General features: G+C 36.8%; 1 protein-coding gene across 3 annotated transcripts in view; it reads right to left on the bottom strand.

The window, feature by feature from the left end:
- Nucleotides 1-18,487, bottom strand: part of TRPC4 (transient receptor potential cation channel subfamily C member 4) — a 262,688-nt gene that overhangs the window by 56,875 nt on the left and 187,326 nt on the right. The window lies entirely within an intron of this gene.

Below are 18,487 nucleotides of genomic sequence, written 5' to 3' on the forward strand. Positions count from 1 at the left end.
TGGCATCATTTTATCTTGACAACATGTTTGAGATGTAGAACAGACATGACTTTATTTGAAGGATAAGGACAGAAGGAGTTACAAGGGAGTTACAGGAGTTAAAGATTTATTGAAGGTTGCACATCTAGTCAAAGATAAATTATTAGATATTTGAGTATCTGGTCCAGGACTCTTTTTTTCTGTAAACTACCTTTTCCATTGCTATTGGTAGCTAAGCAATATATGAATTTAGAGGGAGTTTTCTCTCCCAGGTGGAATGGCCCAGGAAGGCTTCCCCGGGGGCACATTTGAATACATGGGAAAGGGAGGGGCAGGCCCTCCAAGGCAAAGTTCAGTGGGAGAGAAGTGGCGTACCCTGGTGAGAAAGTGTACAGGGGATTTAAAAAAAATGCCTCCTGGGGCCTAGCCCTGGCCAAACTGCAACCAAAAGATAGCCAGGCGTTGTGGCGGGCGCCTGTAGTCCCAGCTACCCGGGAGGCTGAGGCAAGAGAATCCCTTAAGCCCAGGAGTTGGAGGTTGCTGTGAGCTGTGTGACGCCACTGCACTCTACCAAGGGCGATAAAGTGAGACTCTGTCTCTACAAAAAAAAAATAGAAAAGAAAAAAAAAATGCCTCCTGGGTAGTTTTGATTGAAGTAGAAGTTTAAGTTCAACATGAGAGACTTGGAAAATCCTGTTAGCATCACAAAATAGACTTACTTTAACCAAACTTAATACCTGATCCCTTTATAGGACCCCACCGCACTCCACATTTCCCATTTTCTTCTTCAGTTCTAAGCTATATGCATCTTCTTTAGACAAGCCTTTTCCTCTATGTCTCTCTCTTTTTTAAGAAACAAAATCTTTCTGTGTTGACCAGGTTGGAGTGCAGCCAGGCAATCTTAGCTCACTGCAGCCTCCAACTCCTGCCTCAGCTTCCCAATAAACTCAGATTACACGCACAGCCACTGCACCTGGCACCTTTCCTTTTTTGATGGCAAGCAAGCAAGCAATCCCCAAGTGACTGAGAGGATGCCCTGTCTGAGAATGAAAGGAGAGATGAGAAGATTGGCTTGAAGAGCAGTTTCAGAGTTGATGTGCTCAACCACATGGATTAGATAAGCAGTGGTTTCTCATGCAGCTCTCTCTCTCTCTTCTCATGTATCCCTACTTATCAAAGGATACAGCACACAGAAATGTGTAATACACTGAATTACATTTATATTAATGGGTTAAGTAATTCAGATTAAAATGAAAGAGCATGTCTTCAAGACTAGAATCCCATCATCTTTTTTGTTATTTAAGAAATTTCAAGTTCCACAAACAGTAAAGTTAAATTTCATAATTCAAAAAATATTTTTTCTTTGCTCCTTGCCTATGCTTCTGTTCAAAGCCAGGCATCTGAAAAATAGAAGTTTTGTTGTGATATCTGTAGAGGACTGACAAATAGTGTTACAAGATCATTAACAAGCACTGTCCTCTTAGGAGCTTTATGTCTACCATCTCCTTTTTACTTTTACATTCACCATGGAATATAATATTCTTAAGGTATTATAATCTAGCACAGCTTTAAAGCCTTAGTAGAAGGGACTTAAAGAAACCTATGGAAAATGAAAGCTCTAACAAGCAGTTGCCATAATCTATTTGTCCTCACAAATTGAAGGAGCACTCCAAGTAACACATTTCTGGGACTCATCAGCTCTGTCCTTCTGGCCAGAATCTCATTAGAACATGAGGCGCCCAGGGCAATTGAATGAAGAACTTTATTGGGATCATTTAAGGTGTGTTTGGATAAATATTTCTGCAGACTAATACACACATATGGGCTGTGTTAAATTACCTAGAAGAAGCAAATAGTTTAATCCTCACAGGACACCTGCCATTGCCAAGTGATAGGTTAGCCTTGATTTTTCTTATTTCTGCTTTTTTTTTTAATTAAGTACTTCTCCTTTAATTATTGTGCAGCACATGCCTGTTCTTACTAAATGAATAGTGTTTTATGTTGCATAAAGATGCAGGGAGACAGCTGCAGAAGTGAAGATCAGAGAGAGGACCATAGGAGAAGAGCAGGAGTGAATGGGCATGACAACTTATTCCCCAAATGTGGCTGTTGTGTGGCTACAGACTGGCTCTAATTACAGGATTGAAATAACCCAGTTTTACATCCCTTCTTACCACACCTGCTCTTTACTTGTCTACACAACATTCCCTAAGTTTTGTCCCATTAATTAAGTGACTTTCCATTAAAAATGAGTTTAGGATTAGATAAGTTACCAAATCAAGAATTAAAATAATTAAACTTTTATATTACATGACTTTTCAGTCTTTAATTGCTAAAATATTTATTAAATTACTTCAATTATCTCATGCATTCGTTCTTTCTCTTCCTCCCTCCCTTTTGCCTTTCCTTCCATTTTTTTATGTTTTCATTTTTGCATTTTGTTCCCAACCTCCCTCTTTTCCTTGCTCCCCCCTTCCCTCTCTCTCTTCCTTCCTCTCTTCCCTCCTTTCCTCTCTTTCTCTTGTCCACTCTCCCTCTTCCTTCTATGTGCCTTTTTCTTTTTATCTGTTTCTCTCTCTGCTTACTGGGATTACTTAGGGTAAATCTCAGCTTTATCCTAAGCCCCTCTGAGTGACACCCTTGGAGAGGGGTCACCTGTGTATTTGACAGTGGACAGTGGGCCATTCAAACAAAGCGTTCTTCAGATGGGCCATCATGCTGCCTGCTGCCTGCTGGGAGCTGACAACTCCTGCCACCTCTGCTCCACCTTTCTAGGGCATGAGGAGTCATAGGAATGAACATTGTCTTTGCCATTTTATGACTAGGGAATGCAGGGTTTGTATTTAGGCACATTTTATTATAACGCCTTCTCTCTATATAGTTGTTGGCCTAGTCTAGCACAATTCCTGTCATCACATTAAAATTCATATTAAAACATTAAAAACATTCAAGTTTATATTTATATCATGTTGTGAAAAAAGCTGTTGTGAAAAAAATGTAAACTTCCCATCCCACCCTCTCAATAACTTTTAAAAAAATTTAGAAGCCTGATTTTATAACTGTTTATAGAATCATTGGGTCATGAGATTCAAAATATTGAAAACGTGGTGAAAATTATTGAATCTAATTTCCTTTTTACAAATAAGGAGAGATTTGGTTATCAAAAATTTAAGAACTACTAAGAACTACTTGAAAACCTGAAAACACAAAGGATGATGAAGAGAAAGACAGTAAAGCTGAAAAGTTTATAAAACAAAACAAAGTCAAATAAACAGAAAATGTCACCACAATGTAGGGAAGAATTAATATGTTAACTGTGTGTGGACAAAGTAAGCTAAAAATCATTAAAAAATTAATACATTCCTGCTAAGTAAAATTACTGGGTCATGTTTACTTGGTATTTCTCCTTTTTTTCATCTTTTGAGTTTTCCACTTTTCAGATTTTAAGATATACTATACTACAAGGCTATAGTAAACAAAGCATGGTAAGGGCACAAAAATGGAGACATAGACCTATGGATCAGAATTGAGAGCCCAGAGATAAAACCATCCTCATATTCCCATCTGATCTTTGATAAAGCAGGACAAAAGCTAACACTGGGGTAAAAAAATTCCTATTCAATAAATAGTGCTGTATAAACTAGAATGACCACATGTGAAAGACTGAAACAGCATCCATGTTTCTCACAAAAATTAACTCACTTAAAACATAAGGCATGAAACTATAAGAATCCTAGAAGAGAGTGGTGGAAAAACTCTTACAGATATCAGCCTAGGGAAAGAATTCATGAAGAAGACTCCAGAAGGAATCATAGCAACAGCAAAAATTAACAAATAGGACCTGATCAAATTAAAAAGTTTCTGAACACATTGAAGTAAAATTCAATGGGACTCAAGTAGGTGAGGGAGGAAAAGGGGTAAATTCACATCTAACCAGTAAAATACACATATTTTGGGTGAAGGGCATACTTACAACTTTGACTTAAAATGTACAAAGCAAAACATGTAAACAGAATGTGAGTACCCCTGTGATATTCTAAAATTAGAAAAAAAAATACATGTAACATCAAAAGAAAAAGTTCATATCCAAACTTCTGACTGTGGCAATATTTTCTCTGAGAGGAAAATCTGGATTCTGGAAATAGCCATCTGGTTACTTTATCCATCTTAACTAAGTCAGATAGTTACATGGGAGTCTTAAATTGACTGCTGGCTGATTACAGAGTTGAAATTTTTGGAATGACTGATTTCTCTGCTCTAAGAGGACCACTAATTCATATACATGCCAGTTTCCACTGGGTATTATAGTGTGTTCTTTACTAATTCAAAAATAAACTATACTTTTTGGGGGTAGGGGTTATTTCCTCTGGCCACATATTTTTCAACAACTCATTTTATAATGTTGCAGACATGGTTTAAGAATTATTTGTAGGCAGAAAAAGTTCAGAGAATTATTTTACTATAGCTGAAAAACCCTTTCTGTTTTCTACCTCATACCCTTAATCTTTTCACAGCTGACAATGGCTTTTAGCTGTCTGAGTCTCTCCCTAATTTGTAGAGATAGCTCTGGTTGTGTTCCTAATTGAAATGATTCTTGTGGCCTCTGTGAGCACTAATCATCACATCATTTTCACTTTGTCCTTTCTTATTTAATTGAGCCAATAGTGTTCAGCATCATTTGCGAGTCAGACATTGGGCAGATTAAGTGGGAAGAGGGTAAAGATCTACAGGAACCACACAAATCTGTCTTCTGGGAACTCAAAATATGTTGGGACTGATCATGTGATGGTATAACAATACAGAGCATTTTATGACTTGTTAAAAATGATATGTAGGACATAAAAGAAATTAAGTCCAACATTAAATAAACAGAACAATTATAAGAAGGAAGTGGAACTGGTTAAACATGAACTAACCATCAGGATTGTGAAGGCATAGCTTGATAGATTAATGTATTTTAATTAGACTGTGATCTCAAAGAACTCAAAATAGACCTTTCATTTGATTCTATAATCCCATTACTAGGCATCTATCCAGAAGAAAAAAAATCATTTTATCATAAGAACATTTGCACTAGATTGTTTATTGAAACTTAACTTATAATCACTAAGATGTGGAAACAACCTAAGTGCCCATCAACCCAGGAATGGATTAACAAATTGTGGTATATGTGTATCATGGAATACTATTCAGCTATAAAAAGATGGAGATTTTATATATTTTTACTAAAGACTTTACATTCTTTTTAGTGAAGTATCACAAGAATGGAAAAACAAGTATCCAATGTACTCAATATTAAGATGAAGCCAAAAGATGATGTAACACATGCCCATACAAGAGAAAAACTCAATTCAATTCAAGTTGGGGGGAGGTGGGAGAAATACATCTTTCTGAGCCCCACCCTCAGAGTATTGGATTCAGTAAACCCAAGGTAGGGGTTCTACTAAGTTCCAAGTTCCCAAGGTGACTCTGATCCAGAGACCAACTTTCAAGAAGCATTACATTACTGAAAGACTTTTGAGTAATGTGAAATAGACTTCTAGTTTTTCTGTTTTTTTTTCCTATCCCCTCCTTTTTTGCTTAAGCAAATTTAGCTCAGTAAAGATGCCTTTAAAGGGAATTATACAGAAGTGACATATCAAGTAGATATTTTATGGTGCAGATTAGTGTAGTATCTAATTACAGGAATAGACAAAAAATATCAAGACTAATTGCCACAAAGTCACTGAACTCCTGTGCAGGTGAAAAAGTTGAATGCAGTGCAATGGCAGCCAGGGAATGAGAACTGGCAGAGTCACAATTCAGTATGAAGGTCAGGGGCCAAGACCAGTGTGAAACAGACTGGGACGCAGTGGAGATGAAAAATACAGGAATAGATGATAAAGGACCTGGGTGAAGGGTAGGCACACTTTGACTTAAAATGTACAAATGCAAATTATATAATCCGAATGTATATAGCCTTGTCATAGTCAGAAATAAATAAAGGAAGGAAGAAAGGAACCTGAGGGAAAATGGGAGAAAAATATGCATACACAGTTTCTCACAGATATTTACCCCATACATTACCATTGCTTCATCAAGACTCTAAAGTGATTTGCCTCATATTATACATTTGGACATTGTAAGGATTACACTTGATCTTAGCCAAAAGGCTGAGAAGCGATAAAACATTGTAAGGATTACAATATCCTTGTCTTTGAAAGATCTCATTGGTATTTGGATCCTGGATCTGTTGCTTCCTGACTGTGTGAATGTTATTAAGTTATTATATTCTCAGTATGTCTTATTCCTAATTTTTAACATGAGGATACATAGCGTCATTGTAAAATTAAATAAATTATTCCATGAAAAATACAGCAATTCTCAGTTTATAATGTTAGATATTATCATTATTGCATATATACATATATTCTTACACACAAAAATATGTGTACATATATATGTGCATATATATACAATCACTAATAGACATGTGCTCAAATATAGAATACAAATTAACTTTCAGCGTATGAAGGGTATTGTTGTTTACCTCTCGCAACCTGGTGCAAGGAGGGAGAGTTGACCTGAGTGGAAATGGTGGGAAATGAAGAAATAAAGCCAAGAAAGACAGAGACAGACTAAGAAAGACAGGAGATGAAAGATTGGATGGTGCTGGTAGGTCTGACACAGCTGATGGCAGCAGGCAGTACCTGAATCATGGAAACAGCTTTACTTTTACAGTATCTTAACAAGATTGCATACATCTTAATACATGAGGTAGGGATCAACCTTAAAGAGGGAAAACTGTGTGCTTGCCAATAATAGGAAAAGCATCCATGGGCTATGTGACTTCTGGCAGGTGGAAAGAATGTTGTTAAAGGAGGAGAAGTAGTTGGGGGTTGCTCCCTGAGCATTTCCCAGGCTGTGGGGGTTCTGTGGGTGGCGCCACAATGTCCCCACAATACCTATTTATATATTTTTCCCTATAGTATAACCTAACTTTAATTAATATGATATCAAGGTGAGCAATTAGTTTAAAAAGAGTCCTGCAAAGAAATTACATTCATAAGATAATATGTAATAATAATTATTCAAGCATAAGGGAATACCAATAAAATAACTAGCTAATTGAGTTTTCATCAGCCTTGTTAAAAGATAAAAAGAAATACAGATTTAATAAAAGCTGAAAATACATTGGCTTAAAAAGCTTGCAAATAGTCAAGAAGATTAACGGAAAAACTTCAGCTTCTATCCTCTGCACACTATATTCTTGGCCAATAAGCCCCCTTGTCCTATTAAGATTAAAAAAAAATCTCTTATCTAGTCATCAAATCACCTAATTGTTTTTCCTGAACATATATGTTAAATTCAGACTTGCAGATTGGAATTCAAGGAACAGACTAATGCATATTACTGAAGCATCACACTGGATATCTACATTATCAGGAGAGAAGGAGATGACTAAACACCATTTGATAGGGTTGGTGAGGCAGGGGTACAATTAAATTTCTTAAAGCATTCCTGGGCCTAATTCAAAATTGGTTTGACAACTGAGCTGAGATGATGAGTGGGCAAGTAATGGAAGTTGAAAATGGCAGAGGCAAAGAGACTCAGGTGGGGATGATGATCTCAACACTGGGTACATTCAGCTATTGATCTTGACAATGAAAATGCAAACAAAACTCAGTTCAGGATGTAGGGAGGTGAAGTCAGTAAATAGCACTTGGTCAGTGAAAATCACAGGGGTGGCAACTGGCACAAAGTCTACGCCTATTCACGAATACCCCGGTCAGATCTCCTATGAAGATGGTTTCAAACTCAGATGGAAAAATGCAGTCATTTCTAGTTAGTTATGAGATCCTTTCCTAAAATGAATAGAGATGTGGAGGCAGAAAATTATACTGCAATGAAGAAATCATTTGACTGTTGAATCATGCAGGTTAACAACAGATGGGAAGGGTAGATGGAGCACAGAGAGGGAGGTCTGGTCCAGAACCCTGGATGGCCTGGTTCTCTAATCTCTGATGAGCCACCAACATCTCTGCACAGAGCAGCAGCGAGTTCAGATAGGGTGTTCCACTCTCAGCCAAATCTCCCAGGGAGACTCCTACAGAAGACTGAACTCTGCTCTACCACCTTCCATTAGCACAAGAATCCAGAGAGGGAGGGAACATTTATTGTTCTTATGAGATAAGAGGCAATGGTCACTTTTTTCCTTTCCCTATTCCTTTTCACATAACATTAAGATCTATTGTCGCTAAGAAAATTAAATTGTACAAAACCTTACAAAAAGGAAGACTTATTTTATATGTCTTTCCAGAATCAGAAGTTGTCACAGAAGAGAGTTCCTCTTCTTCTCTGCCATAGATATCAGTAATACATGTATAAGGGTTATATGTGTTTCAATAGTGTTAAGTCTATAAAAGACACTTTTTAAATTCTATTCTTAAAATCATGAATAGGATCATTCCTCTTGGGATTACTAATCCCTTTTTCTTCCTCCAAACTCTAGCCTCTGACAACAACTCCACAGACAAATTTTCTAGGTTAAAAAATTATAATAATCCTCAATTGTTAATTATCTGTTTATTGAGGTTGGAATGAAATTATTCTATGATATAGAGAAAAAAAAATCATGTGTTTTGGAAACAGTAGTGCCCACAAGTAACTGACCCCTGCTCCTGTTACCTGGTCTAACTTGTCCGACAACAGAAAAAGTGAACGGACAAAAACAACACATGAGAAGGCAAGAGTAGAAAGTAGATCCTATAACTCTACCAGTCTTCAACATCACTTCCACTCAGGAGAGAGGAATGAGGCGTGAAGTACCTGTTAAAAGGAAATTCTTTCTTTGGCATCATTTTAATTATTTCTCATTTTCTCACTCATCCAATGGCTACTGATTCCTGCTGAGGAAACATCTCTGGAGTTCCTCCCAGTCTGGACCATCTTTACATCTCCTCTGCCACACCCTTAGACTAGTGCCTCTATTTCTCACAAGGATTAGTGATAATTGGCTTCTCTCCATCTTTTTTTGGGATTTCCACTTCCTGTGAGTGCCAAGGTGCTTGTTCACAGTCTGGTCTATGTGTCCTTCATGCTGGGTCCCTAAGGAAGGGCATTTCCCATTACGTGAGGACAGATCATGAGGCTGGGAGAAGTAGGACCTGATACACAACAAGCTGTTGTACATGAGGAAGTTAGTTACCAAAAACTTAGACCCACAATTCTTTGGTAGGTTGAGTGCCAAAGGAATTCTTTAAAGACCCTCAACCTGCGACCCAAAGGATCTAAGTGGATAAAAACTTCACTGATTAATTTTCTGATTCATGGAATTTTTATTTTGTGGATTTTGACACATTTTTATTTTGTGGAATTTTTATTTTGACAATTTCACATATAAACTAAGTAGAGCAGCCGTTGCTGAGCACCTCCCTACCTTGAGCACCTCTTTAAGTTAGCCTAATTTCCATAGACCAGACATGCACCACACATATGTTATCAGTGCAAGAGGCCTCGTTCCTTATGTTGACAACCTCTGCATGCAGACCAGTTTGTTACAGTTTCTCCCTTCAGCCGTGAACTGAGAGGCTTTACTATATATATTTAAATGATGTTTGAAATTTTATTAAAAAAATGTTATTTCTTCATTGTGTTAGTTTCCTAAGGGCCGCCATAGCAAAGCAACATAAACCAGGTGACTTAAAACAACACACACACACACACACATATATATATATATATTTCTTTTTTTTCATAATTCTGAAGACTTAAATTTCAAAATCAAGGTGTGGATAAGGCCTTGCCCATCTAAGATTATGGGTAGATAGTCCCTGGTTTCTTTCAGCATTCTGGTAAGTGGCTGTCACTTCTCGGCATTTCCTGGCTCAAAGCCACATTTCTCCAGTCTCCTTCTGTGTCACCACAGTGTGTTGTTGACATTGGGAAGTTCTCCCGGTGTCTCACTTCACATCATTTTTCTTTTTACAAGGAATCAGTCACACTGGGTTAAGGGCCCATCCTGCTTCAGAGTGACCTCATCTTTACTAATTTCACAGGGAATGACCCCATTGCCAAATAAGGTCATGTTCTTAATCTCAGGGATCAAGACATTAGTGTGTCTTTTTGGAGGACACAGTTCAAATCATGACATCCTTAATGACTCATTTTGTACTAGTTGCTGAGTATATAGTTTTTGAGCCTGTAGCTTACATAAAAATTGATATTTCAAATAGACTAAATATATTTTAAGTCTATAAATACTTAAAAAACCCATATAACTTCATTTGATACGCATTGTTTTACAATATATGACTTTTCGCCCCAAATCAATGTTCTAGATAAATTAAATATATATCAAAGAGGTGGATTGTGGCCTTAGATTCCTGTCTTTTAATCCACGGTCAATTTCTTCCCCCTCCTGACTTTTTTTTTTTTAAGGTTTTGAGACAGAGTCTCACTGTGTCAACCTTGGTAGAGTGCTATGATGTTACAGTTCACAGCAACCTCAAACTCTTGGGCTTAAGTGATTCTCTGGCCTCAGCCTCTCAGGTAGCTGGGACTACAGGCATCCACCACAATGCCTGGCTACTTTTTTGTTGCATTTGTCATTGTTGTTTAGCTGGCTCAGGCTGGGTTCGAACCGGCCAACCTCAGTGCATGTGGGCCAGCGCTGTAACCATTGTGCTACAGGCACCGAGCCTTTATTCTGTTTTTTAATTTTATTTTTTCTTTCCACAAGGATTGGTAATAAATACCAATGAATAAGAAAGAGTAAAGAAAACTATCAATTATATTATGAAATGAGGGGTGTCTGCAGAGGTAGTCAGCTATGCCTATTATGCAATTTTGAGATTGTTTGGAAAAAATTATACATATACCTAAAATCATCTCCCATTTTAGACTTCTGCTACAGCTAAATCTTCCTGAGAGCATTCTAGACACGTTGATATTTTAACTTGGGTAAAACATTACATTGTTTAGACAAGCAAAGAATTCAACAACTAATACATAATTGTCACCTAGTGGAGATAGGGCTTTTCTGCAGTGGAATGAGAAAAAAATTAAACTTTGGTGGCTGGGAAAATATGGAGTATAATACTTTGAACTGGTCCAGTAATATACTCTTAGTGAAGAACTCCAAAGATACAGGGGGAGATTATGAATATGAATTACCTGAAAGAAGACATCTAAGATATAGTAGTAGCAACTAGGAATCTCCAACATAAGAAAAACTCTGACTAATATTATTTTGCTTAGTTTGAGAATATTCCTAAGGTTAAATTACCAGCATATTTTTCTACTGGAAAATTATCACTCGAAAGTCACACAGATACATAAACATCAGTAAGTTCACAATTTGAGTAACATTTGGACTGTAACACTGCCTACCCATCTGTATGCATTGTAGTGATTAGTAGAACAACATCTACCCAGATAAACATGAACTCTTTTCCATTTGCTAACGGCCTGAGTCAAGGTTTAGAGAGTCCTTGACATGACAAAAACTATATAGTATAACTCAACTTCTCCCTGACTATCAATAACCAGGACACAAAAAATAAAAAATAAAAAAATGAGGACTAAGATGTGAATAGATACTATCAAAAGATATAATAGATGGTAAATAAACCCATGAAAAGATGCTCAACATCATTAGATATTAGGGAAACATAAATTTAAACCACAATGAGATATTACTACAGACCTACTAGAATGGCTAAAATTAAAAAGACTAACCAAAACGATGTTGGTGGGAATTTGAAGAAACTGAACTTCTGATATAATGCCCCTCAAAATGTAAATGGCCAACCATTTAAAGAACAATTTGCAGTTTGTTTTTGCTTTTGTAAGAATTAAACATACATCTACAATTGATGAAACCATTCTAATCTTTGGCACGTAACCAAAAGAAAAGAAAGTATATGTTTACACAAAGGCTCACTTGCAAATGTCATGGTAATTTTTTTTGTAATAGCCTCAAACCAGAACAGTACAAATATCTATAAGCCCATTAATGGATAACCAAAGATGACATATTCATATCATGGATGATTACTCAGCAATAAAAAGAATGAACTATTAATATAATACACATACATCGTTGAATACAAAAAATGATCATACTGAATTGGAGAAACCATAGGGGAAAAAACCACATATGGACAGGGTATGCCAAAAATTGCCTCCAAAGTCATCCTGTATGGGGAAAATGGGAAATTGTAGCTAAAGGTACCTATATTTACAAAATATTTATTACAAAATTCTACCAAAAGGTGGCCAACGCTCAGAGACTATTTTGTAAATGTTTTGTGTGTCAATTTTAGTTCAATAAAGTTGTTAAAAGAGAAGTCTTTCCCTATTTTCCTGGTATCTCGAGTGCAATGAGGATTATCTACCTCCAATCTGTTATCAACTTTATTCAGTCCCACTCCTTGGTTATCATAACAGAGCATCATAATATAAATCAGATATATGGGAATGTAAACTAGTATAATTATGGAAAATAGCATGAGAGTCCTCAGAATATTAAAAATGAAATAACCATATGGTCCAGCAATTCCACTGGTGGGCATATATCTAAAAGGGATGAAATCTGTACGTCTGAGATCTCTGCACTCCCACACTTATTTGCAGCTTTATTCACATTAACCAAAACACAGAATTAGTCTAAGTGTCCACTGATGTATCAATGTGTATATATACACAATGCATTGTTATTAAGCTTTAAAAAAGAAGGGTTTTCTGTCATGGATGGACCTGAAGGACATTATGTTAAGTGAAATAAGCCAGGCACAGAAAGACAATTACTGCCTGATCTCACTTCTATGTGGAACCTAAAACAGTGGAATTCATAAGCAGAGAGTGGAGGGATGTTGCCACGGGTGCAGGTAGCGGTGGAACGGGATGATTTTGATAAAAGGATTCAAAATATTCCTTAGATGGGCTTGGTGCCCAGAGCACGGTGGTTATGGTGCTGGCCACATGCACCTAGACTGGTGGGTTCGAGCAGACTCAGGCCAGCTAAACAACAATGACAATTGCAACAGGAAAATAGCCAGGCATTGTGTCTCTAGTCCCAGCTACTGAGAGGTTGAGACAAGAGAATGGCTTAACCCTGAGGGTTTGAGGTTGCTGTGAGCTGTGATGTCACATCACTCTACGGAGGGTAACATAGCAAGACTCTGTTTAAAAAAAAGAAATTTCTTAAATAGGAATAAGTTTAGAGAGATCTATTGTACAATATGGTGACTATAGTTAATACCAATGCATTATATTTTTGAAAATCATTAAGAGAGTAGATTTCAATTATTCCCACCAGAAAAAATTGATAAGAATGTGAGTAATGCAAATTGTAATGAGCTGGATTTAGCATTCTGCAACATATACAAATTTCAAGACATCATGTTGTACACATTAAAAAATATAATTTTTATTTAATTAACAAAGAGAATTAAACCTTCCATACAAAAATTAAAAAAAATATGCCATGATTTCAGGCCTAAACTAAGAAAATTAGTCTTTACCTGCCAAAATCTATCAGCCTCAGAGTTCTTCTTCTAACTCACACACTTTATGGCTGAAAAGGTGGGCCTTGTGACATGCATATCTACCCATCTTTCTAATTTAAAAATATAAACTATTAATATTTCATAGTCCCCAGGAGAGAGTCCCGGGTTTATCCAAGGCCTACAGGCTCTTCGCACCTTTACCATCCTCCTCCCGTCTCTCAGCCTTATATAGTTCTATCCCAGCCACACAGACCACTTGGAATGCTCCGCCAGGCCTCCGTTACCTGGACAGGTTTGTGTATACTGATACTGATACTTTTGCCTGGAATTCTCCATTTCCCACTTGCTCATGCTGAGTTCCTATTGGTCTTCTAACTTTGCTTCTAATTCTCCTGGTTACTCCCAGAGCTAACTGTTCTTTTTAATATTGATTTTGGATCTTGATTGTACAATTACAATCATGCCTGTCCACCATATCTCCTGCCTTGTGATTTGGGGGTACAGTGAAATATTAGAGAAGGGTCTGTCGTTTTTCATCATTTGATCCCTAGCACCAATGCTGGGCACCAAAGTATAAATGACTACCCAGTTGAATTAACTGCTGACCATAGCAAAATGCTATGGGTCCATTCAGTCAGGCATTAAATGCTTATGTAAGTACCACAGAAAAGCCTGGTTGAAGTCAGCAAACTCAATAATAAGAGGATGCTTCGGATTTTTGTGCCTATATCCAGAAATTCACTCCTTCTTCCTCTTCTTAATGTAACATGAACCAGCCCAGGCAACTTCCTAAGAACTCCACCGTGTTGCTTGAGTGTCAGCTGGAAAGGCTACTTTAGTCCAGGTTAGAAGTCAGCACGTAGAAGCTACTACAAATCAAGTCTGTCTTGGAAAGTAGTCTTTACAAGGCACAGAAAGGCAGAGTATTCCAAACAGTCGCCCAGGAAATGCATTTCAGAATAATGTGTTTCAATTTCACAAGAACTGAGGAAAGAGGGGGCGAGACCTGGAAGTCACAATGTGATGTTCAGCATCTTGAATCCTCTTCATTTTATTTCCTTACTTATTTTTTTTTGTAATTGAGATTTAGCCTTGAGCATCAGTGCAGACATTTCAATTTGTACACAATGCTTAACATATGTACCCAAAATCTAAAAAGCCAATTATTATAATTCTTTTTTAAACAGTTATTCCAGTGACTTTCCAACTTAAAATTTGGAGACAAATTTTCCCTAAGAGGACATCAGGTATCCATATCTTCAAATGTTGATAAGCTGTTACATAAGTCCCACCAATTTACAACTGACTAGCAAATATGATATTGCTTTTAAAATGTAAAAGATTTAAATGATCAGAAAAGAAATCAGAGTACTCATACTGCTTTAAAAGAAGATAATAATGACATTATTTATGTGTTATTTTGTGCAAACAGAATTATGCATGTCTAATGAAAATTGTATTTAAAGAAAGGATGACCTGGTGTTAAAGAACTTGCTCCTTGAATATAATACTATTAATGATACCCAAACATTGGGAAGAAAATACAAACACTAGATTCTTATGCAAGAAAAGTGTTGGTAACAGTATATAGGTAACAGAGAGTAGTGACATTTTTCTAACAGTCTTTGTAGAGAGGATGAACATGTTCACTACCCACATAACACTAAAACACTTCACAATTAAATTCAAAGATTTATTCTCCTGTTATTAATACTTACAAGAGAACATACACAGATAGATTAAAATAATTTGTATGTTTTGAAGGGGAATTTTCAATGTTTGGTATCACCTTGTTTCATAAAGTAAACATATCTTTAAATTCCACTTCATAAAGTTATAAGCTTCCGTGAAACAATCTGTTTATAATTTAGGAAGTATTTCTAAAAGGCTTTCAATAATTATCTTTAAATATCACAGGACATGAACAGAGTGATTAGTAGTTATATATATAAACTACTTAAAATCATAAAATCTTATTAAAAAGTCCGAGATAAATTTTAAAAGAAATCTAGTATACAGAAAGGGTTCAATTTCTATTAAATTTCCTATGTTCACTCCAGCTGAACCCCCAGTCCTCCCAGGCATCATGACTACTACAATAGGATTCAGGCAGTTCTATGGACAGTAATCCAATGACTGTTAATCCTCCTGCTGCCCTGGGATCCCTGAAATTGCATCTCTATGTTCCTTATTCCTCTAGAGTTCCTTATATTAGCTAGAAATGGTCTGATTAGGAGATGAAAAATTTCATACAAAATTACAGCTAATCAATTCTTCTTAATCTTTCCTTTATATTTAAGAAATGATGAATCATACTGAATGCCAGAAATGTAAGTCCCAGAACTGAAGGAACTATGCTTTTCACCTTAAACTCTTCTCGTCAGCTCTGTCTTTGGTCTGAGTCTCCCGATCTGCCTTGACAGGGGGAGGAGAGGAGAGGGCGGTCCTCACGCCCTCCACCTCTGATGCCAGCCTGTTCTAAAACAGAGACTGTACTTCTCAGTTCAAACAAAGATGTGTTCATGTGAGATAGTAAATAGAATCACAATCTTAGCAATAATAAAAATAAACCTAATTACACAGAATGCCTCTTTTTGGTACCAATACTTTCAGTGGAAATAAATAAAAGCTATGAGGAGATTTGCAAATGCTCAAGAATTTCTTGTTCAGTTCTCCAGTAGTGGAAAGTCCATTTGATAGCAAACAGAACCTATCTGCTTCACATCATCTAGACATATTATTGCCAACTGTGAGTAACTATTTAGCCACCTCCAAACATTTGTAATGCAATTTTTGGTACATCATACATATGTGAAATTCAGTCAAAATATTTACTTATATTTTTGTCAGGATAATTTTACTTTACCCAAAGCACTGATGAAGGCTGAAGACAGAACTGCTTTTCCTTTACTAAATTCAGTGGATATTTCCATGGGCACCTCATCCTCTGATCCCAAAGGCATTCAAAAGCCATGGGGAATATTTTCATCCCTAATCCTAGAATTTAAGAATGGTGAGTAATAGTATACAAAAATCACTTAAATCTATAGCCTTAATTTCCAGCATATCATTCATTCAGTTAGTTGAAAATGAAAGAGCTAAAGCTCCAAAGAGAGGCAGGGCAGCTTTCTTTTCTTTCTTTCTGTAAGTGGACAGCACATGAGTGATCTGCTGGAAAAGTAGAGATTCCTTATGTGCGTTCACTTTTGTTCTTGTGGATGTGTAATTGTTTATATACTGGTTTCATATTAGTATTGAGTACACTGGATATTTTTTTCCATTCTTGAGATACATTACTAATAACAAAGTGTTTCAACCCATCCAGGCTTTACTAGGTATATACCCAGAACGGCAAATATCATTTTACCACAAAGACATTTGCATCATTCCTATTTTTCAACTATGGCAGAATAAATTTTACAGCTTTGGTATGAAAATTAATGGTTTTCACATCAAAGAGAGGACACAGTTTAGAAATATAATTTATCAGATGATTTTTTCCTATCTAAACATACTACTAAATATATGCACCGTACTTGCCAAATACATCATCTATCCCTCCTCCTGTTAGAAAAATCTGTAGCTGATGATCGACTCTCTTTATAGTCTTGAATCCTTCTTAAAGTACACAATTTTTATGACTGAATGTTTCAGGCCATGGATTTATTAATCATGGATTTTTCAAGTTGGAAAAGGAACAAAGTAAATAAAAGCAAAGAATTTTTGAAGATAGAATGGTACTTTTATGCAAGGTAACTGATAGGAAAGTAAACGTCTAGGGCCTCAATAATGCTGAAAATGTTAATTAGATACTCTCTTATACCAGGCAAAGGTACCATTTTGCATTCTTTTACTTAGATTATAAAAGGAAGAAGATAAATAATGCTGGTTTAATCAAGTTCTAAAGATAGGATGAAATAAAAGCTAAACATTCTGATCCAAATGTTGTAGTCAACAGAGCTTGTCTTTTCTTTCCCCATCCCCGTGAGTCCCTGAGATGTCGTAGACTGCTGTCGCTCTGAACAGGCAACACAGTTCCTCCAAAGAGGAATGAGTGTTTCCACTGCTGGCATTTTGTAAAGGGGATGCGATCAAAGTCTCAGCCTTGAAAGACTGCAGGAGAAAGGTAATTTTACATCAGATCAGGTGTACTGATCTGGACACACATAATTGGGACAAGCAGGGAGAAGATAGATTCCTACCTCCCAGAAGAAGCCCTTGGGAACTTTGAGTCCTAGTTTAGTTTAGTTTTCCTTCAACTTTCAGACAAAGCAGAAAATTCTAGAAGGTCTAGTTAAAGAAAACACTTATTGATCCCGAGGATTAATAAAACAATGTCCCCTGCTGAAAGAGAGGCATATCCAGAAAAAAGAGGCCATGGATGTAGTGACCCAGAAGTGACCACACAAATAGGAGTCTGTATATTCCTCACCTCAGCTTTGACTTTTATGTGGGAAATGTCCAGGTCCATCCCTGTATGTCCTTCCCTCATTTCCTCTAATTTTTCCTACATCTTATATTTCTTCCCTCTGCACTTTTATTACTGCCACCGAAGCCACCATTACTTTTAATCTGACATACTTCAATTACTCCTCTCTGTTCTAAACAAAGCACTTCAACTGACCTTTTCATAATACCAACTTAAACACAAATATTAAGCACTTCCCTGCTTAAACATTTTAAAAATCTCCTTTCACATTTCAAGATGAAAAGTAAAAGTTTTAAAGGGGATATGGCCTGATCTGGCCCCTGCTTACCACTCTCCAAGATTAGCTCAGCTCCCCCACCCACCCCCATTCTTCTCTGTGGTCCAGACACACTGGTCTCTGCCACCACATTGTCCCTTCCATCGGGGGCTCCCTTTGTCTGCAATATTATCTGTAACCCCTCACCACTCCTTCATCACTTCCTCTCCTATTTCCTGGGACATCTGGACTAGTTCAGATTCCCTACAGCCTTGCTATGTGGCTCCCAATGTTCTTCACAATGCCTTTCTTTTCTTTTCTTTTTTTTTTTTT

The sequence above is a fragment of the Otolemur garnettii genome, unplaced genomic scaffold (genome assembly GCF_000181295.1).
Source record: "Otolemur garnettii isolate 467f Iridium unplaced genomic scaffold, OtoGar3 scaffold00154, whole genome shotgun sequence".
NCBI classification, from domain to species: domain Eukaryota; kingdom Metazoa; phylum Chordata; class Mammalia; order Primates; family Galagidae; genus Otolemur; species Otolemur garnettii.